The sequence below is a fragment of the Aquarana catesbeiana genome, linkage group LG07 (assembly GCF_042186555.1).
Source record: "Aquarana catesbeiana isolate 2022-GZ linkage group LG07, ASM4218655v1, whole genome shotgun sequence".
Lineage (NCBI taxonomy): Eukaryota > Metazoa > Chordata > Amphibia > Anura > Ranidae > Aquarana > Aquarana catesbeiana.
This window is the reverse complement of record NC_133330.1, coordinates 39581105-39603057: the sequence shown is the minus strand read 5'-3', so window position 1 is coordinate 39603057 and position 21953 is coordinate 39581105. Positions and strand designations below refer to the sequence as shown.

Sequence of the window (21953 nt, the reverse complement as noted above, 5' to 3'; positions counted from 1 at the left end):
GAAAAGTGGAGCTGCTATAGCTGCAAATAAGGGAGGAGGGCAGTGGCAGAACTACTGGGGTCTCAAACATTGCACTTGCGACTGGGCCCTGGCTTTCACCGCCGTGGGGGACCCCAAGACAGCAGAAAGGGGGTCCACTGCAGAATATGTAAAAAGTGTCTTGCTGTGGGACCTTAATAAAAAGTCCCACTATGGGAGTATAGGGTAGGGTTGCCACCTCATCCCTTTAAACCCGAACATATATGAATTACACATGTTCAGTGGCTGATCAAGGTGGTAATTAAACTCACTTGCCTTTGTTGCATTAAATTAGTCTCAGAACCTGTGTAATTCATAAGTGTTCGGTTTTAAAGGGATGAGGTGGCAACCCTAGTAAAGGGCCCTGTGATTAGTGGGAAGAGCCTCAGTCAGAAGTCAGTGGGGGCCTTCATGGTTCTTGGACCAGAGCCCTGTAGGTTCTAGTTATGTCTCTAGAGGAGGGCTCCATATTATTGTCTATGTGTTTGGAATGAGATGTCCAACAAGCTCATAGAGGTGTGATGGTCACAAATTTTTGACCATAAAATATATCTTGCTAAGAAGGCTTTCTGCAGCATAGGAAGTCCTCTCAGATCAGATTGCATTGCCATCTGTAAAGAGGACCCAAAACCTATTTGCATACATGAGAACAATTGTAGATATGCAGGCAGAGTCCCTGATGGGAACAGAATACAAAACCCTAGCTCTGAAAGGCTACAGCCACCATGCTACAAATGAGATTCAGCCGGTATTCTGAAATATAGATAAAAGAGGTAACTGGCTGCAGACACAATGCTTCCCCTTCATTGTGTACGGAGATGTCCTCAGTGTCATCTCCTTTCAGGCAAGATATGTCACTCATAGTGAAATCTGTCAGACGTCTCAGTGCGGTGATGTCGGTAGAATTAGGGGCCTTATTTACTTGCAATGACTCCAGGGAGACTGTCTAATAGACTAATTATATTTCACACATGGAATGGTTTTCCTTTGCCGCCTCTTTTCATGTAGGTACGTTGTGTGAATTAAATGACGCTTTGTGCGTGCGTTATCTCAGCTCCGCCAGTGTTCAGATCAGGACGCAGACAGAGCAATGCATTGATCGCCTCCAGCTACTGGTAATAAACAGGCTTATCATACAGGAGGCTGCAATCAATATCACTAGAAATGTTTGTTGTAAACACCCCAGAGCCCGTCAAGCTGCTTGTAATGCTATGTGCGATGCTGAGCGCTGCACAATGAGAACCGTCGCCACACAGACGCGGTACAACCTCAAGGACAGATTTTACGTGTTGACACAATTCATGAAGACAGCGTTCATAAGGAATGCTGTAGTGACCTGAGCCTGGCCTGGTGTTGAGGGACAATAAGTTCTAGGATTCTCTGTGAAGCAGGAGGGACATTTAGTAAAGAACATGTAAACCCAACACTTCATATTCCACTTCATATGTGCCTGCTGTACTTGTATGATGAAAGTATCCTGTTCTCTTTGTATTGCTTCCTTTGTGAGAAATCCATGATGTTCTTGCCAGTCCCTCTGCTTTCCGATTAAAAACTGACCAGTCTAATGCCCCGTACACACAGTCGGACATTGATCGGACATTCAGACAACAAAATCCTAGGATTTTTTCCGACAGATGTTGGCTCAAACTTGTCTTGCATACACACGGTCACACAAAGTTGTCGGAAAATCCGATCATTCTGAACGCAGTGACGTAAAACACGTACGTCGGGACTATAAACGGGGCAGTAGCCAATAGCTTTCATCTCTTTATTTATTCTGCGCATGCGTGGCACTTTGTGCGTCGGATTTGTGTACACACGATCGGATTTTGTTGTCGGAAAATTTTATAGCCTGCTCTCAAACTTTGTGTGTCGGAAAATCCGATGGAAAATGTGTGATGGAGCCCACACACGGTCGGAAATTCCGACAACAAGTTCCTATCACACATTTTCCGTCGGAAAATCCGACCGTGTGTACGGGGCATAAGCGTGACAGCACAGCGTAGTCAGTTCTCTAGTTGTGCTGGGAGCTCAGCCTGCTCTCCTCCAATGATCAGGCTTGTCCTGACACCCCCCTCCTGCACAACCTTTCACTGGGAAGATCGATGTGCTGTTGTTGTTCTTATAAAAGTTATTTATTATGTTTTTTTTATATCTATACACAAAAGTTTTGCCTTTCATTTCTATTTAAATGGAATTGGTTGCTTTACATGGTTAGAGGTTTACTTATACTTTAAAGCTGATCTTTACTGCATACTTACATTGGTCCAGTTTCACAGAATGTAAGTATACATACCTAAGGGACCCTGAGAAAATCACTGTAGAAGTTGACGCTACTACAGTAACAGCTGTAATCTGTAATCGGTGTGCAGCTACCCTTCTGCACACTGACCAGGGGGGGACTCACTCTGCACCGCCACCAGAACACCTTGTATTTTTTTAATAAATTGTGACAAGGTGGGGGGGGGGGGGGTGACATCAAAATTTCCACCTTCGGTGGAGACAGAAGGTCTCACCCAGGGGTCAGAGGAGCTCCATCCAAGAGCCAGGAGACATAGGGTCTCACCCAGGGTTCAGAGGAGCCCCAGCCAGGAGTCAAGAGCAGTGTTAATTTAGTCAACGAAAACGTTTTCGTCAACGATTTCGTCAGCGGCATTTTTACAGTGACGAAAATTAAACTAAAAGTACAGCACATTTTCGTCAACTGAACATAAACCTTTTCTATACTTTATGCTTATTTGGCTGTGTGTTCCACTTGTTAGGTACCAACAGATCGACATGGACCGGACACCATATGTGGTGCATACCTTGCAACTTGTGGTCCACATGGTGCATAAGGAGGTAAGTGTGAAGAGAATACTGGTTAAAGTAAGATCAGTATTGAACCTCTTCCGCAAATCTTCAATTGCAACACAGAAGCTATTGGAGCATTGTGGCCTTATGCCGCGTACACACGGTCGGAATTTCCGACAGAAAAAGTCCGATGGGAGCTTTTGGTCGGATAATCTGACCGTGTGTATGCCCCATCGGACTTTTTCTGTCGGCATTTCCGACGGACTTAGATAGAGAACATGCTCTAAATTTTTTCGTCGGAAATGCCGACGGAGCTTGTCCCATTGGCAAGTCCGACCGCGTGTACGTGGCATTATTCTTTCAAATGACTGCCTCACACGTTGGTCAAGTACATTCAACATGATCGCAAGTACTCTTTCAAACTGAAAGAGTCAGTTTGCCAAATCGCAAACAACATGGTATGGGACAGCTTGCTCCCTAGTGAACGACAAAAGCTCACATCATTGCATGACCTACTGCTGCCTTTTGCAGAACATACTAAAACCCTCCAGAGTGACACCATGTCCATGTCCCTGGCTGTCCCTGCCCTCTTTGATCTGCTCAGCCATCTTGAGGACTTTAAACAGAACACCAGCTACCAAGACCATGCCACAATTGCACAGAGAATGAAAGGGAGTGTGAACCAACGTTTTGCTTCATTCTTAGATCCAACTGACGAAATGTTCTTTCCACTTGCAGCAGCTGCTTGTTTTGACAACCCTATCGTCTGTGAAACCCCTTGTTGATGTGGTGGATGAGAATATTCAGGAACTGCTTAAAAAGGCAGATGAGTATGCCGCCAGAAAATCCACATTCATTGCCACACACACAACATGAGGAATTGTCTGAAGAAGATGATGTGGTGGAAGAACTATCGCAGGAAGTGGAAGAAGCACCGGCATCCACATCTAAGCAGCCAGTCTTTCAGTTTCTTTCTAAATGCCGCAGAAGACCCAGGCAGAGGATCTCCCCAAACAACATAGAGCAGCAGATCAGAAAATATAAGGAAGAGCTTTGGCACCAAGTTGCCATCAGTGAGGACACCGCAACAGATTTTTGTCTGTCAAATAGTGACACTTTTTATCACCAGCTAATACAGAGGTTCTCAACCTCTCTAGTGCTGTGACCCCTTGATAAAATGTCCCAAGTTGCGGGGACCCCTAACAGTAAAATTTTCGTAGCATAGGTTGTCAGCATCCAAGGCAAGACAAGTAATTTGCGCCCCTAACCTACGAACATTTAGCGCTCCCTTAGTCCCTTCCACTCATACAGTATTATGGTTTTTAGGATGTACCACACGCTTTGTTCTCCTTTCTTTCCCTTTTATCTCTCTCTATCCTAATTTCTTGTTTTTTTTCCCCCATCCATCTCTCTAGCCGTCTTTCTTGTTCTTTCTCTTATTCTTTCTCTCCCTTTTTCTATGTTCCTCTCCCTCTTTTCCTCTCCCTTCCATGTATTCTCTATTTTTATTCCTTCTCTTACTCCTTGGTGGGGGGGGGGGGTCTCTGCCCCCCAGCCATGTCGTGAACTGAATGGGCGGCTGCGAAGAGCCTGAGTGGGTGGCCACGGGCTCCAGGAACAGCCCAGCTTGGCGGCCACAGGCTCCATGGACAGTCCTGCTGAGCGGCTGCGAAAAGGCTGGGAGAGCGGTGCGGGCTTCAGGAACAGCCCAGGATTCCGTGACCCCTGGCAAATCGTCATTCGACTACCGAGGGGGTCCCGACCCCCAGGTTGAGAACCACTGAGCTAATACCTTTTGCATTAGACCTGCTGGCTATGCCAGATTCTCAAGCCTTTGCAGAGAGGGTATTTAGTGTTACAGATGACCTCTCTAGAGGTCGGCGGAATAGAGCAAGGGTCATGTTGGCACGGAGTGCTTTTCTTAAAATGAATCAAAACAAATAGGAGTGTTTTATTATTCTCTTCAGGTATTTCTATTTCTAACATAAGAAGCATACTAATACTTGTGGTTTGTGCTTATTGCGATAAGAAAAATCAATAGTTCAACAGTTTTAATTGTCAATTAATTTCATAGGAAAAATGCACAGGCCGAGGCTCAGGCTACAAATGCCATTAGTATGTAGAACAATAACAACAACCTCCCAATCTCCACTTTTTATCAACTTGTCTTGTACTCTCTCTCTTGGAAATTGACAAATTTGACAATTTAGGTAAATATCACACTAATGAAAAGGAAAAATAGATCAGTAGCGTTAATGGAAGGACAAAAGGGCAGCCTTTGAGCCTTACCTTACGCGGGGTCCTGCCCCAGTAGTCTTTTAATGTGATATTTACCTCTATTATTGTCATTGTGAATGCTGAGCGAGAAAGGAGTTGATAAAAAGTGATGACTGTTATAATCCAGTAAATCCACATACTAATGGCATTATTATAGACTATGCACTTTTTCTTTGAATGTATCTGAGAATTAGAACTGTTCAAATAATTAACTGACAGTAAACTTATTCTTATTGTAGAAATAAGCATTACCCTCAAGTATTGGTTTATTATGCTGTGCCTATGCCGGACTGGCAGTAACAGTGCCTGTGCAGTGTGCTGCTGTCTGTGTGTGCTGTACTTGGCCATGTACATGTACAGCTATGGCCAAAATGACACCAGTATTAATTTTGACAATGTCTGCCAGTGCTGCTTCAATGCTTTTAGATCTTTTTGTGTCAGATGTATGTATCTTGTATTCATGATCTGACACAAATGTCAGATCATTGTATCTGGTAAAGCATTCCATAAGTGTCAATGTCAATTTTATTGACAATTACATTAAGTTTATGCCAAGAGTCAATATTTGCAGTGTTGATTTGAGTTGACCCTTCTTTTTCAAGACGTCTGCTCTGCTGCAATTTGCCCTGGGCCTGGCATCATGGAATGCTGTCATTGTCAATCAACTTCATCTGCGCCACATCCTGATTCCTGACTGATCTGGCACCGACACTGGCAGTGGCATTGCCCATTCTTGCATAATCAATGCTTGCAGCTTGTCAGAATTTGTGGGTTTTTTTTGGTTCACTCACCAGCCTCTTGAGGTCGGATTGACCATGATCACTGGTCCATCTCCAAGGGATTAAGGTCTGGGTAATTTCCTGGCCATGGACCCAAAATTTCAGTTTTTTTGTTCCCACTTCCCCAAACCACTTAGTTATCACTTTTGCCTTTTGGTATGGAGCTCCATCATGCTGGAAAAGGCATTGTTGTTCATCACCAAACTGTTCTTAGATGGTTAGGTGAAGTTGTTCTCGGAGCCTGAGGAGGTTTTTGTACCATTTATTCATGGCTGTATTATTAGGCAAAATTGTGAGTGGGCACATCACTCCCTTGACTGAGAAGAAGCCAACCGCACACATGAATGGTCAGGATGCTTTACTGTTGACATGACAGTCACACAAAAAGTTCTTAATTTTGGGGGGGGTTTTGGTAATTTTACGATACCCTTTTGTCAAAACAGCAATATTCTTGACAAAACGGTTTTACTTAAATAAAGACGTTATATAACGACTAAATCTGTGTCTGTAGTGTATGTTTAAAACTAACCATTAATAACAACATATTTGATTTTTAACTCTAGCAGCAGTACATAATGAGTTTGGAAATTGTAGAGAAATGCTTAAATAATGCATCACATTTTAACTACGCCCATTAGATTTTAGACAACTAAAATGAGTTTCAGTGAACTAAAAGGAGTTTTAGTTGACTAAAAGGAGTTTTCGTCGACTAAAATGTACTGGAGATTTAGTCGACTAAATACGACTAAAACTAAAACACGTGCAGAAGACTAAAATGGGAATAAAAATAAAATGCCATTTTAGTCCTAAGACTAAAACTAGATCAAAATTTGCTGCCAAAATTAACACTGGTCAAGAGATAGAGGGTCTCACCCAGGGGTCAGAGGAGCCCCAGCCAGGTGTCAACAGACAGAGGGTCTCACCCAGAGGTCAGAGGAGCCCCAGCCAGGAGTCAAAAGACAGAGTCTCACCCAGGGGTCAGAGAAGCTCCAGCCAGGTGTCAAAAGACAGAGGGTCTCACCCAGGGGTCACAGAAGCCCCAGCCAAGAGTCAAGAGTCAGAGGGTCTCACCTAGGGGTCAGAGAAGCCCCAGCCAGGTGTCAAGAGACAGAAGGTCTCACCCAGGGTTCAGAGAAGCCCCCCCAGCCAGGAGTCAAGAGGTCTCGTTACAGAAGTCAGGTTGGCTCTTATTGGGATGTCAGAAGAACCCCTATCCAGAGGCCAGGATTGGGCCATGCAGAGGGCGCTGTGGGTGACTAAAGGCTATAAGAGCCAAATGAATCAGGGGAGCTGGGCAACACAGGCAGAGGTAGCCAGGGAGCCAGGTGGCTCGGAATTTTCAGTTGTCTTTTCATGTTGATGCCGAAGAACTCCTGTGTGGGCAACTGATATTTATGTGAACTTTCCCTTGTGCCATGCCCTAAAATACAGTTTGGACTGGCCCAACTCATGGGGAAAAGCATCTGCCATATGAGTATAATCACCCCAATACCACACCGGATAATAAAAGAGAACCAGTACAGCGTGGAAGTCAACACTGCTCTCATCAGCACATTCAATCTGTTAACTGAGAGTAACAGAAACCTGATTGGCTCTGAGTGCTGCCCTCCCCTCCGCCACTGTCAGTGCTGATTGGGCAGGTGATTACAATAACCTGATGTGAAATGATACATTTAATGGTTTTTGTCAAGAATATATAAATGGATTCAATAGTGTTTGTTTCAAAAACAGTTATTATTGAGGGCTCAAACAGCAATAAAAATCACGCCAGTTACTCTTTGTCAAGCTATTCATCTAGTCACTTACAGTGAGGCTTTCACAAACCATCAGGAGAGCTGGAAATATACAAGCTCTCTAATAAGCCCACTCCGATCCCTCTGTGTTTTCCCCCCGCCACCATCAGCTTGCTTTTCCAGAGCACGACCTCTGCTCTCACTGTTCCCGTGTAATGAGATACTTTATTCTTGTAGATTTTAATAACTTGCTCAATGATGTGGAAGCCACCAAGCTACGACTCGGAGGAAATTTCTTCTCCGGGGAGAATTCTTTCCTGGCAGCTTGTAGACTTCGGAGCTTGTGATGAGATGGCCAAATGCTGGAGGGCGAATGACCAGAGCCGCTGATGTGACAGGAGAGTAATAGACATTGTCAGCAGCCGGGGTGTTCTGTAAACAGCTGCAAAACCCTCAGCATTGGCTGTACCAGTATACTGACATTTTGATTTAGGATTGTATAAGCTGAGCAAGCAAGGCCTGGATTACCATCACTTCAGTCTGTAGGCACCCAATGCTTGACGCTAAAAGCGAGTCGCTTCTTTTACATAGAACAATTTCTTGTTTTACTGGACCTAACTGGGTTAAAATTATGTCACAATGGATAAATAAACTTGCATTAGCTTTTCGAAGTATATCAAGAAAGTATAAGTATACCTTACATGAGTTTTCTAAGTATAATTAAAAATGGTGGTCAATGGCTATGCAAGGAAAAGCCACCCCTTCGTCAATGTTTACTATAGGAACTGACCTACTGTGTCTAATGGTCAATCCAACTGTGCATGGAAGCCTGAGCTTCAAGTGAACCAGTGCTAAGACCATGTGGGTCCATCAAGTCCCAACTAGGAGCTTACTCAGAGAAGAAAACTCTCTCCCAATCCTTATGTACTGCCACTGGGACTCTCCAAACTTTCTAAACAAAGGGCCAGTTTACTGTCCTTCATACATTAGATAGGCCAGACTGTGACCACTGGGAGAAGTAAATGCCCCAGCATCAGTGGAAGTAGACATTTCAGTCTTGGTGGGCAGTGGGAATAAATTAATTACATAGCACCTGTGGTCAGTAGGAGGAAGAATAGTGCAGTCACTGGGAGGAATTCTGCCTCTTCATTGGTGTCAGTCGGGAGGAATTAGGTCCCATTGTTGGTATCAGTGTATGAAAATAGTGCCCCAAGGGCCAGATAACAGCGAGCAAACGACCGCAGTTTGGAGACCACTGTTCTAGGCACATAACCAGTAAGACATGGTCTTTAGGTTGAGTAATTCTCCAGTATCAGTTAAGGTGACCTGACCCTTTAAATACAGATCTCCTACTTTTCTCTTAGGCGACAGATACGTCAGCTGGACCGAAAGATGGGAGGTTTTGTATTTTTCCTTTACCTTTTCTTTATGTAACAAAGCTTCATTTTCTGGAATCTCGGGGATGAGATAATGTTTTGGAACCAGAAACAATGCCTATTGGGGCTACAGCTGTCTGACTGGCTTCGGGGTATTTAGCGCCAATGAATGGTAAACATTTGTATGCATTAAGGTGTTTGTTGGCTGCTTTTTATTTCGACGTGTTTGGGAGGGAAAGTTTGTTTCGAGGGTCATGGTGTATAGAACAGTCTGAAAATCCTTGGGAGACTTTGGGTTCCCATTCACGGCCCAGTACGTACCCTTGTTTTCTCGGCGAGATGCCCTTTCTGCTCTGCTAAACAACTTTATTGAGATCCTAAGATGACGACATTTTAAGGGCCAGAAAATAGTCTGCAGGGCGCCAGAAGCGCTTTCATTCTTCAGGCCGGTGGATTCCGCAGGAGCAGTTCGGGATACAGGTTAATTCAGCCTGCTCTCCCGCTTAATCCTGCTTTTCATCCCATCCTTCTTCTGTTTGGGGAAAACTAAACCATATTGTGTTATAATAGACCCCTTCCTTCATGGGCGCCATTCAGGGAGACGTGTTAAATAGCTCGAGCTCAGTCAACTACCTCAGAAGACAAATTACACGGGCTCATTTCGCTTTGTGTAATTTTCAATGGAAATGTTCCATTAGAGTTGCAGGGAGCAACGTCCCTTGTGCAGATTGCAGAAATCAAATGGAAAAACACATTGCTGGAAGATTCTAAAGTTTAAGAGAACCCCGGAAAAACACCATAATCAATCATCCATATGTTAAGGGAAAGGCTTCCTGGTTCTGCCTCTTATTTTGGTTGCATTTTGCAGAAGAAATGCCAATCATTACAAGATGTTGGGCAGGAAATTACTTTGATTGCATTGGCACACTTGGTGCACACCAGAATGATTGGCGTACACCTAAAACACTAGTTTATCACAACTAAAAACTAAATTATTCCCCATGATAACCCTTAACCCCAAGTTAACCTTAAACCCTTCAACTCATCCTTATTCCTAAAACATAGCGCTATAATTGTCCTACCAAGACCAAAAGCAGCACAGCGGCTTAGTGGTTAGCACTTTTGCCTTGCAGCGCTGGGATCCTTAGTTCGAATTTTGGCGTAGACATGACCTGCATGGAGTCTGCTTGCTCTCCCTGTGTTCGTGTGGGCTTTCTCGAGGTACTCCATTTTCCTCCCACACACCAAGCATATCTGGTAGGCCAACTGGCTCCTATCTGAATTGGTCCAAGTATGTATGCACAGAGTGTTGATGCATGTTTGGCATGCTTGTCCCAAGCCTCCTTGAGTAGGGCTAAGGAAAGACCTGGCTACCTACCTTGTATAAAATTTGCCAAGCAAAATTCTATGGAAAAGGTTCTCAATGTATCAGACATGGTACCCAGATTGCTGGATATACAATATATATGGATATATAGACTATATTGTCAAAAGTATTGGGACTCCTTTACACGCACTTAAACTTTAATGGCATCCCAGTCTTATGCCCCGTACACACGGTCGGATTTTCCGATGGAAAATGTCCGATCGGAGCGTGTTGTCGGAAATTCCGACCATGTGTGGGCTCCAACGGACATTTTCCATCGGATTTTCCGACACACAAAGTTGTAGAGCAGGAGATAAAATTTTCCGACAACAAAATCCGTTATCAGTAATTCCGATCGTGTGTACACAAATCCGACGGACAAAGTGCCACGCATGCTCAGAATAAATAAAGAGATGAAAGCTATTGGCCACTGCCCCGTTTATAGTCCCGACGTACGTGTTTTACGTCACCGCGTTTAAAACGATCAGATTTTCCGACAACTTTGTGTGACCGTGTGTATGCAAAACAAGTTTGAGCCAACATCCGTTGGAAAAAATCCTAGGATTTTGTTGTCGGAATGTCCGAACAAAGTCCGACCGTGTGTACGGGGCATAAGTCCGTAGGGTTCAATATTGAGTTGGCCCACCCTTTGCAGCTATAACAGCTTCAACTCTTCAGGGAAGGCTGTCCACAAGGTTTAGGAGTGTGTCTATGGGAAGGTTTGACCATTCTTGCAGAAGCACATTTGTGAGGTCAGGCACTGATGTTTGATGAGAAGGCCTGGCTCGCAGTCTCTGCTCTAATTCACCTAAAAGGTGTTCTATTCGGTTGAGGTCAGGACTCTCTGCAGGCCAGTCAAGTTCCTCCACCCCAAACTCGTTCTGATCTGTGTCAGACATGTTTGAACACAACCAAGGCATGTTAATCACCTGCTGTATGCTGGCCTCACGGGATTGCTTGGTGTCAGCATAGACCAGTGATGGCGAACCTTGGCACCCCAGATGTTTTGGAACTACATTTTCCATGATGCTCATGCACTCTGCAGTGTAGTGGAGCATCATGGGAAATGTAGTTCCAAAACATCTGGAGTGCCAAGGTTCGCCATCACTGGCATAGACAGACATAAGTAACTCAAGCAGACAGAAAAGGAAAGGAATGAGAGAGCAGACAGAGATCAGAGATCTCAGGGCAGTACACACTATAGAAAGATATACTTTGTTCATTGTTCATTTCAGAGGGTTTCCATACACTTTAAATGGGAATAATTTGAGAGCCCTATGTACATTGTAAGATGCTGCATAATTGATCTGCTCTATATAAGGACCTAAAGTGATTCCAAATGCTCAGCCTGAGTTCACACTTGTGCAGTGCGGGACACCACATGTGAGTCGCATAGGAATCGCACCGCATTCCTGTGCAAATCACATGTGATGTCTGTGCGGTGTGATTTGAGCCACTTATTTTGTATGGCTCAAATCGCATTGCACCAAAACAATGCAGGACTCTTTTGTTTTTGCTGCACCTGAATTGCATCACATGGGTGTTCACACCCATGTCATCCAATTCTGGCAATCGCACTGCATTTTACGAGCTGTTTTAGGGTGTCTTTAATTTACCATTGACACCTGCAGCAGACCGCATGGATGCCATGCGATTTCAATGCGGTATGGAAAATGCAAAGAATTCTCTGCATTTCTTGCATCGCATCAATGTGAACCGAAGCATTCTATGCATGAAAGTAAAAAAACCTCTGTGCAGCAGCCCCCCAGCACCCCCTAATCTTTACCTGAGCCCCATCGTGATCCAGCAATGTGCACAAGAGCCTTGGCTCTCCGGGGACTCTCCCTACTCATTGGCTATCAATCACAGCCAGTGAGCCAATGAGGACAGAGAGGGGGTCGGGCCAAGCCATGGCGCCGTGTGTGAATGGAAGCACAGGGCGGTGGCTCGGGAGCAAGCCTAAACAGGTGCCCCCGGGGCCAGGAATGCCGGTGAGGGACCCAAGAAGAGGAGGATTGGAGCTGCTCTGTGCAAAACTACTGCACAGAGCAGGTAAGTATAACATGTTTTTTATATATAAAAATAATAATAATTGCCTTTAACCCCTTCACGACCACGCTATTATGACAGCTGCAGCTTGGCCGCACTGCTGGAAGGCCATCATATGATGTCCTCCTGTGCTTGCACTGTTTGTGTGCCTCCCACAGCGCACATCAGCAGTGATCTGCCTTCGGACACAGCTGATCACAGATCAGGGTAAAGAGTTAATCATGGTGGCTCTTTACCACGTGATTATTAACTGTGTCCAATCACAGCTGATCACACATGTAAACAGAATTTGCCAGTTATCGGCAGTCCTCCCCTCATGCTGACAGCGCGTGAGGATAGGAGAGCCGAAAACCAGCACAGGAGACATATGCACTGACAATCAGGGCACTAATCATCAGTGTCCTAATAATCAGTGCAGCCCCAACAGTGCTCAACAGTGCTGCCAATCAGTTCCCATCAGTGATGCCTGTCAGTGCCACCTATCAGTGTCATCAGTGCCGCCTATCAGTGCTCATCAGTGCCGCATATCAGTGCAGCCTCATCAGTGCCCATCAGTGCAGCCTATCAGTGCCCATCAATGCCGCCTCATCAGTGCAGCCTATCAATGCCCATCAGTGCAGCCTATCAGTGCTCATCAGTGCCGCATATCAGTGCAGCCTCATCAGTGCCCATCAGTGCAGCCTATCAGTGCCGCCTCATCAGTGCAGCCCATCAATGCCCATCAGTGCAGCCTATCAGTGCCCATCAGTGCAGCCTATCAGTGCAGCCTATCAGTGCCGCCTCATCAGTGCAGCCCATCAATGCCCATCAGTGCAGCCTATCAGTGCCCATCAGTGCAGCCTATCAATGCAGCATACCAGTGCCCATCAATGCAGCCTATCAATGCAGCATATCAGTGCAGCCTATCAGTGCCCATCAGTGAAGGAGACAAATTATTTATTTACAAAATTTTGTAACAAACCAAGAAAAACTATTTTTTTTTTCAAAATTTTTGATCTTTTTTTGCTAGTTTAGCAAACAATAAAAAACCCAGTTGTGATTAAATACCACCAAAAGAATGCTTTACCTGTCTAAAAAAAAAAATGATAATTTCTTATGTGTACGGTGTTGCATGACCGCGCAAATGTCATTCAAAGTGTGACAGCTCTGAAAGCTGAAAATTGCCCTGGGTAGGAAAGGGGGTGAACGCCTGGTAGGCAAGTGGTTACTATCACTTTAAAAGAAAAATTGAATTATTAAAGTGGAGACCTCCTTTAAATAGCACCTGTCATGTTGCCTATAAATGGGAATATAGAAAACATGGTGTGTCAGCCCAGTCTGGGGATTTCTCTCGGGAGAGCTGCGCTCAGTATGGATGGGACCCGGGAAGTTGGGATGAAGATCTATAAAATGGGAAACACCTAATTATTTACCCCGGACCTCATCCAGGCTTTTGTCTGCCGCACTTAATTCCTAAGTGGCAGTGCGGGGTACCGGCTGCCCGCCCCCCTCGGATGAATTATAGGAGGGACGTTTTATGTGCTCTGCACATTTTATCCATCCATATGTTCCCTCCCGTCTGCTTTATGTGACCTGGGCTGAGTCGCGTCCCTCCCCGCCACCTGCTACACTGCCATAAGCAGATGTATATGTGGAGAATCAGGAGGATTACATCATTTATTCTATAGAGGACGGCAATCCTGTGCAAAGGAGAAGCTTTCTTATCTGTCTATTCCTTCTTAAAGCTGATCTCCGGACTTCCCTCCAGTCTACAATTGTACCGGCTCCTCTCCTGGACTGAACTAGCTTAGGCCCCTTTCACACTGCTGCCACTTGAAAGCCACGCGATTTACTGCGATTTTACCATGATTTTGACGAGATTTTGCCGCAGTTTCAGGGAATGCCTGTGTATTCTTGAGGTCTATGGACCTCAACTCGCATCAAAGTCGGATCAAAGTAGTACAGGGACTACTTTGAAGTTGGTGCGACTTGAAGTCGCACAGATATGAATGGTGTTCATTGGAAATCATGGGGTACGAATTATCATGCGACTTTGCAGTCCCAAGTTGCACACGTGTGAAAGGGGCCTTACTCTGATTTCACTGCACACTGTGAGCTTCTCTCAATGTGCATTAGATGCTACAGCAAGTCAAATAGAACCAGGGCTTTTTTTTCAGCGGGAACGCGGGGGGTACCTAGTTCCGGCACTTCCTGTATTTTATGGCAAGGTGTGCTGTGGAGGGTCTATTGATGCTGGCTGCTAGAGGATCTATTGTCGCTGGTGTGGATCTATTTTTTTATGGGGGTCTATTGTTGCTGAGTAGGTCTATTGTTGGCTGCTGGATGATCTATAGTTGCTGGCTTCTGGAGGATCTATAGTTGATGGCTGCTGGAGGGTCTATTGTTTCTGACTGATGGAGGGTTTATTGTTGCTGGCTGCTGGAGGGTCTATTGTTGCTTACTGGAGGGTCTATTGTCGCTGGTGCAGATCTATTTTTTCGTGGGGGTCTATTGTTGCTGAGTAGGTCTATTGTAGTTGGCTGGGGGTTTTTATCTTGCTGGGGGGTCAATTGTTACTGGGAGGGATCTACTTTTGAGGGAGAGGTCTATTGTTGCTGGCTGCTGGAGGATCTATAGTTGCTGGCTGCTGGAGGGTCTATTGTTTCTGACTGATGGAGGGCCTATTGTTGCTGGCTGCTGGAGGGTCTATTGTTGCTGGCTACTGGGGGGGGGGGTCTATTGTTGCTGAATGCTGGAGGGTCTATTGTCGCTGGTGCAGATCTATTTTTTTGTTGGGGTCTATTGTTGCTGAGTAGGTCTATTGTTGTTGGCTGGGGGGTTTTTATCTTGCTGGGGGGTCAATTGTTACTGGGAGGGATCTACTTTTGAGGGAGAGGTCTATTGTTGCTGGCTGCTGGGAGGGGGGTCTATTGTTGCTGGCTACTGGAGGATCTATAGTTGCTGGCTGCTGGAGGGTCTATTGTTTCTGACTGATGGAGGGTCTATTGTTTCTGGCTGATAGAGGGTCTATTGTTTCTAGCTGATGGAGGGTCTATTGTTGCTGGCTGCTGGGGGGGGGGGGTCTATAGTTGCTGGCTGCTGGAGGATCTATTGTTGCTGGCTGCTGGAGGATCTTTTGTTGCTGGATGCTGGAGGGTCTATTAAAAAGATGACCATCAAACCATTTAACTTTGTCCTTTAGGGCTTGTCCACATAAGTTGTGCCCTCTGGTGAGCCATTAGTGGTAGATCGCTTTTCAGAGGGCATTTGATAGGCAACAAGGAAGGGATATGTTGCCTAATTTAACCCTATATTTGCCACACTCCCGCACCGCAATCGGGTGCATTAGACCCGTCAGCGATGACACCATCCACTGCAAGTGACATGTGTACAGCTATGAGCGGCATGTTCAGGCGGGCAGTCAGGGGGTGAGTGCAAAGGTCTTTCTCTGCAGCATGCTGGCAGGGGACAGGCTTTTCTACTTAGGCTGTGGTTGCTTTCTAAAAAAAAAAAATAACTGTAAGACATAGAACACCTTTTATTTTGATGCACTTGGAGTTGTTCCGGTGGGCAGTCAGTGGGGTGGTAAAACTGCGGCTCAGCTGTCTGGTTTTGCTGTCCCCTGGCCACATGTGTTAATGAAGTCTAAAGCCTTGTACACACGATCGGATTGTTGGCCAACAAAACCGTGGACTTTTGTCCGAAGGGCGTTGGCCCAAACTTGTCTTGCATACAAACGGCAAGGAATTGTCGGCCAACAAATACGACGTAGTGACGTACTACGCTGTTTTTCAGCTCTTTAGCGCCACCCTTTGGGCTCCTTCTGCTAATTTCGCGTTAGTAGAAGTTTGGTGAGTGTTGATTCGTGCTTTTCATTTTGCGCTTTTTATTTTGCGCTTTTCATTTCGCACTTTTCATTTTGCGCTTTTCATTTAATTTCTGAACGGCCGTTCATCAACCAGACATGTTGCGGATTAGGAGGAGATAACGTGTTATTTATTATTGGTGAGAAGAAATCCTGGATAGCCGCACTCTGGGATAAGGACATCTTTATTGAAGTAAAATCCAAAATACAGTCAAATACAAAAGGATATAGGGTAAATAATAGCTAACGCGTTTCACATCATTGGATGCTATGAATAAGCATCCAATGATGTGAAACGCATTAGATATTATTTACCCCATATCCATTTGTATTTGACTGTATTTTGGATTTTACTTCAATAAAGATGTCCTTATCCCAGAGTGCGGCTATCCAGGATTTCTTCTCACCTCACTGCAACTTGTGCAAAGCCAGCACCTGGAATTAGTTCTCACTAGGGCGGTGTCGTCTTAGAGCAAGGAGTGTTTGTGAGCTGCATTTTCCTTTTCTTATTTATTTTTGGCCTTGGAGTTATTGCTTTTGACCCAAGTCCAGTTCAGGAACAGGAGGAGGAGGATTTCTTGCACCAAAAATTGGTTGCTTTATTAATCGTGACCAATTATGTCATATGCCTTTGCTGCGGGAGCTCCAGGAGAATCATCCGGATGATTTTCGGAATTATCTCCGGATGAGGGACCCCTGCTTTCACCAACTCTTGGAATTGGTGACCCCCTATATTAAGAAGCAGGACACTTGCATGAGGCTTTTATTTTATTTTTTGGTTGAATAATAATGATTTGGTATATTTTCTATATTTTTGGATGCATAGAATGCAGTTTTTGGTTAAGTTCTATTGGCAGATAGCATGTCTAATTTTATTTGTTTTCTTTTTTTAATGCACAATAAAGAAATTGTGGAGAATAATACTTGGCTATGTGTTTTACTTCAAATGACAGTTTGGGAGTCGGCAGTTACATTTAAAAAAATACAATGTAAAATTATCAAGGGACACCAACATAGTTGTATCTTTGATCTTAAAAACTACAGGAAAATGGTGTTGTGGTAACTTGCCCAAATAAAAAAAAAAAGCATAATAATATTATTCTTGATATCACTAGAAAAAAAAACTTTTGAAAATTTGTTTGCAATAACTCCATCCGTATCACCAGCAAAGCAGCTTCATTATTATCCCATTAAAGAAGAAGAGAATTGTGCGCTGCATTTGGAGATTTCATAATTTGCCTCGTCACGAATGTTAATCCTCCATTATGAACGCTAGTTTACAAGACCGACCGCTTCCGGCTCATCCTTGCTTCCGAGCATGTGTGTTTGTACTTTGAACTTTTGTCCGACAGACTTGTGTACACACGCTCGGAAAATCCGACAACAGACATTTGTCCGCGGAAAATTTTAAAACCTGCCATCCAACATTTGTCCGCGGAAAATCCGACAACAATTCTCCGATGGAGCGTACACACGGTCGGATTTTCCACCAACAGCCTGACATCACACAATTCCCGTCGGAAAATCCGAACGTGTGTGCGCTTCATCGGAGAATTGTTGCCGGATTTTCCGCGGACAAATGTTGGATGGCAGGTTTTTAAAATTTAAAAGTATTTAAAAGTAAAATATTTAAGTATCTCTGCACTTTTCATGTGTTTCACATACATCACCAATCATCTGGAACAAACACCAAAGATGCAGCAAGCGTGTTTTTTTTTTTAAGCGCAAGGTGTGAAAGCCACCTTAGGTAAACACGGACGCACCTACAACGAATGGCAGACAGCGCTGCTTAGCCCTAATGACAGCCCAGTCTGACAAATCATTTTAGTTCCCCTTCCAATAAATTCTGGCAGCGATCTATTAAGCTGGGATGGGTGCGCGTTACGTGCGGCCGCCAATAATATTCTCAAGAGCCGCCGCCGTTTTGTTTCTAGCTGACTGCTCGATTGTTCACTTGCTGGTAACGGAATATTCCTCCATTCGTCTGGATTTATGTGCAATAAAAGGGATTTTCCATGTGGGGATTCACAGAGAGGAGAGATTATTCATCCGCAAGTCAAGAGGAACATTCCTACTGCCAGCCGCTGATGAATGTCTAATTAAGCTGAGGGAACTCGCGAGCGGCGAGCACAGGCGCCACGCTCATTAAGGGACGCTTCGCATTTTCCAGGAGGTCGCTTTTCTTATCTGTGCTGGCATTTTTTTCTTTTACAAAGTAAAATTTTTAGAAAAAGTCTGCGGTGTGTGTTGGTGATAAAACATCGGTGGTGGCCACCATCTTGGATGCTGAACCTGCGCCAAAATCAAATTTCAGTGTAAATTGGCTAAATAGTGTTTTTTTTTTTTAAATAAAAAGGTGCGCAGCGTTTACAATCCATTTTCTTTAGAAAGCAGCCACAGCCTGAGTAGAAAAGCCTTTCCCCTGCCAGCATGCTGTACCCCTGTTCTCTGTGTGGAAGCAGTAGTCTCTCTGTTGAAGTCTGACACACCCCCCTTTGCTTAGAGCTGGATTTCTCTGATCAGCAGGGAGCATGGGCTTTGCTGATTGCTACAGGTCTGACTCAGAAAAGTGCATCCTAGACTTCTGCAGAGAGACCACTGCTTCCACACTGAGTGCAAAGGTCCTTATATGAAGCATGCTGGCAGGGGACAGGCTTTTCTAGGCTGCGGCTGCTTTCTAATAAAAAAAAAAAGAATTGTAAGACATGGAACACCTTTTGTTTTGATGCACCTGGAATGTATTTAACTGATTTAAATATTCACTTTAGAGCAGATATAAAAAGAACAGTAAATGTAGTTGTGTATTTATTATAATTCATGAAATGTATTGGTAACTTTTTTTATAATATTAATATTTAATGCATCTTACTCAGCCTCTTCTAGTACAGCCAGGGCCTGTGATAAGGCAGTACAGCCAGCCCTCCTGTACTGGGCCCGGGCCCCATCAGTTCAAAAGGGGGGCCCGGAGACCTGCTGAGCAGGAGGGCCGGCTGTACTTTCTTATTGCAGGTGCCGATCCTCTTCTGCCTCCCACTGCAGCGTTGCCAGCTTCTCCTCCTCTCCCTCCATCTGGCTGCGCTGCAGGGGGATTGGTTCTAGCACATTCGCCTCTTCCATCTGCTGTCCAGGCCCCCCCTGTGTGCCCCTTTTCCCCGCAGCGCTGTCAGCTTCCTGCTTCTCCCACCAGCAGCTGCTGCAGGCACACAGGGGGATGTTTCAGGATGGAGAGCAGGGGAAGAGGATGGTAAATATGTAATTTACTGGCCCTTCCTTTCCTGAATAAACGCAGTGAGCGATCAGTACCAATCACTTCTGTGTCCATTTATCAGTGAGAGAAAAAGAGACTGAAAAAAATCTATGTCCTCTGTCACTTTTTTGCTGTCAATCAAATCCAATGACGTGGGAGCCGGGGGGCGGAGCCGAGTCCTGCTGTCTGTGTCAATGGACGCAGCAGCAGGACACGGGAGCGCGCCTGCATGAGTGCCCCGAGGGAGAGCGGCTCTCCAACAGGGGAAATAAGAAGAGGAGGAGCCAGGAGCGCCGCTGAGGGACCACAGAAGAGGAGGATCGGGGCCACTTTGTGCAAAACCAACTGCAAGGAAGAGGTAAGTATGACATGTTTGTTGTTTGAAAAACACGAACCTTTACATATCCTTTAACACATTAAACATGTTTGTTTTTATCGGGTGGGGTAGGTAATTTTTTTGACAGGTACCAATTCCCACTTCATCAAAGTGGTTGTAAACCTCAGACATGAAATATGAACAAAACATATCCCTCTATAGTGTGTACTTGTCTCAATCCAGAATGCTAAGTGTCATTTCTGTCTGCTGCCCTCTTTCTCTACATGGGTCACTTCTGATAAATTTCCCTGACACTAAGAGAAAAAAGGTGACAGGGGCAGGAGCTCCAGCACACAGCCTGTGATTGACAGTCTCAGCTCTGTACCTTTGTTCTGCGTAAAAGGGGGTTGTGTCCCTTCCCTCCAATCTGCTCTCACAGCTCTCCCCACTGAGATCCGCAGGGTGTCATTTCAGCTCCTCACCCCCTTTTTTCTGACATCTCAGACAAGCTTTATAAATTCTGGACTTTGAACGGCTGTAGAGAAGAGAAGACTGCAGATAAACAGGTACAACTTATAAAGGAGGATTTGTTTCATCTCTGTAAATCACTTGAGGCCCGTCACTGCACTGGGTATATGTAAGGGTTTACAACCACTTTAATTCTCACCTAAGTGAGAATGACGTTGCTCTTTCTGTCCCCCTCCCTGCCCACATCCCCCAGGATACCTCACACATCCCAGGGGTCTGCAGTGCCAATCTCACTGTCCCATGCGATCACACGCATGCACAGTGGGGAGCCAGCTGTGATTCCTCGGGATGTTACAGTCAGCTACCAAATCCAAAATGGTGGCGCAGGGGCCGCAGCGATGAGAAGAATCAGCTGCGGGAAGACAGCGCTGGTTTCCATGGACTCGCAACTACCGGATTTTTTAAATTCAGCACCTCCAGTATTTGCAGCTGCTGATTTATATAGAGGTCACCGGAGGGAGATCAAATATGAAACCAGCAAGTATGTAAAAGGTGAACGTCTAGTTAAAAATGACGCACAATCGTTACAATTATTACTAAAAATGGGTCATTTCCTAAATATACAGTAGAGTTCCCCTTAATAACTGCTCATGGCTGCCCTGATATAAATTTTGAACCCTCGCCTTCAGGTGTTTAATTCCTCCCCCTTCGGAGCGCTGTAACCCCCCCCCCCCCCCCCGCCTGTAATAACGAGGTGTCTTTATATTCGGTTTATTATGTAATTAAAGGTACAATACGACGTTTGCATGACAAGTGGGGGATGTTGTTCTGCATTATTAAGCACGGAGCAGCAAAAAAATGAAATTGCTGGCTTAGAGCCAAAGCCCTTAATGAAGCGAGGAGCTTTGCGTTATTAGTGGATGAAGAGGGGGGTGTTGGAGGCGCGACGCTCGCTCTGATCCTCTTTGTACTGCCGATGGCTGCCATCCTGGCAAACAGATGCACTGGGGGGGGGGGGTGTAGATCATTGCCGGTAGATCGTCCCCAGCTGATATAAGGGGTCTTGCTTTTCATACAACACAGTCACAATGGTACCCTGCTGCTGATTTATTGTTAAAGATGCTTTGTCCTAAACCAGAACACCTGTGTGAGAAGCACCCAATGGAAGCTGCCATTCGCCAACTTCGTGGTTGTCAACATACAAGGTGTAAGAGGGACTCAACTGTGGCTTGCAGCTCTAAGGGGCCACACATAGTATTCAGTATATGACAGGAGAGACATCAGACATACCTGAGAAGACAATCAGAGACTGCAAACACATGCAATTGGCGTGGCTGGAGACATAAGAAACACCACAGACTAGGGATGCACCCATACCATTTTTTTTACAATGAGTACGAGTACCGATACTTTTTTTTTTTAGTACTCGCCGATACCAATTACCGATACCTACCGCAACTGTTTTGTTTTAACTTCAGCTGTCAGCAATGGTACAAAGCATTGAAAAGTTTTTTACAAATGAAATAAATAGATTTTTTTTTTAATTTAGTGCTTTTTCAATGTGAAATGTGTAAATATATGTTAATATATATGTGTAAAAATATTCACTAACAAAGCAAACAAACAAAAAAGTTTTAATTGTTTATCGTTTATAAAATAGATGTGAAAAAAAGAAAAAAAGAAGCAG

The 21953-nt window shown here is 44.8% G+C and overlaps 1 protein-coding gene across 3 annotated transcripts in view; it reads right to left on the bottom strand.

The window, feature by feature from the left end:
• The window catches only part of PDZRN3 (PDZ domain containing ring finger 3), a 344632-nt gene that overhangs the window by 39031 nt on the left and 283648 nt on the right, over window positions 1-21953 (bottom strand). The gene's annotated exons all lie outside the window — the stretch shown is intronic.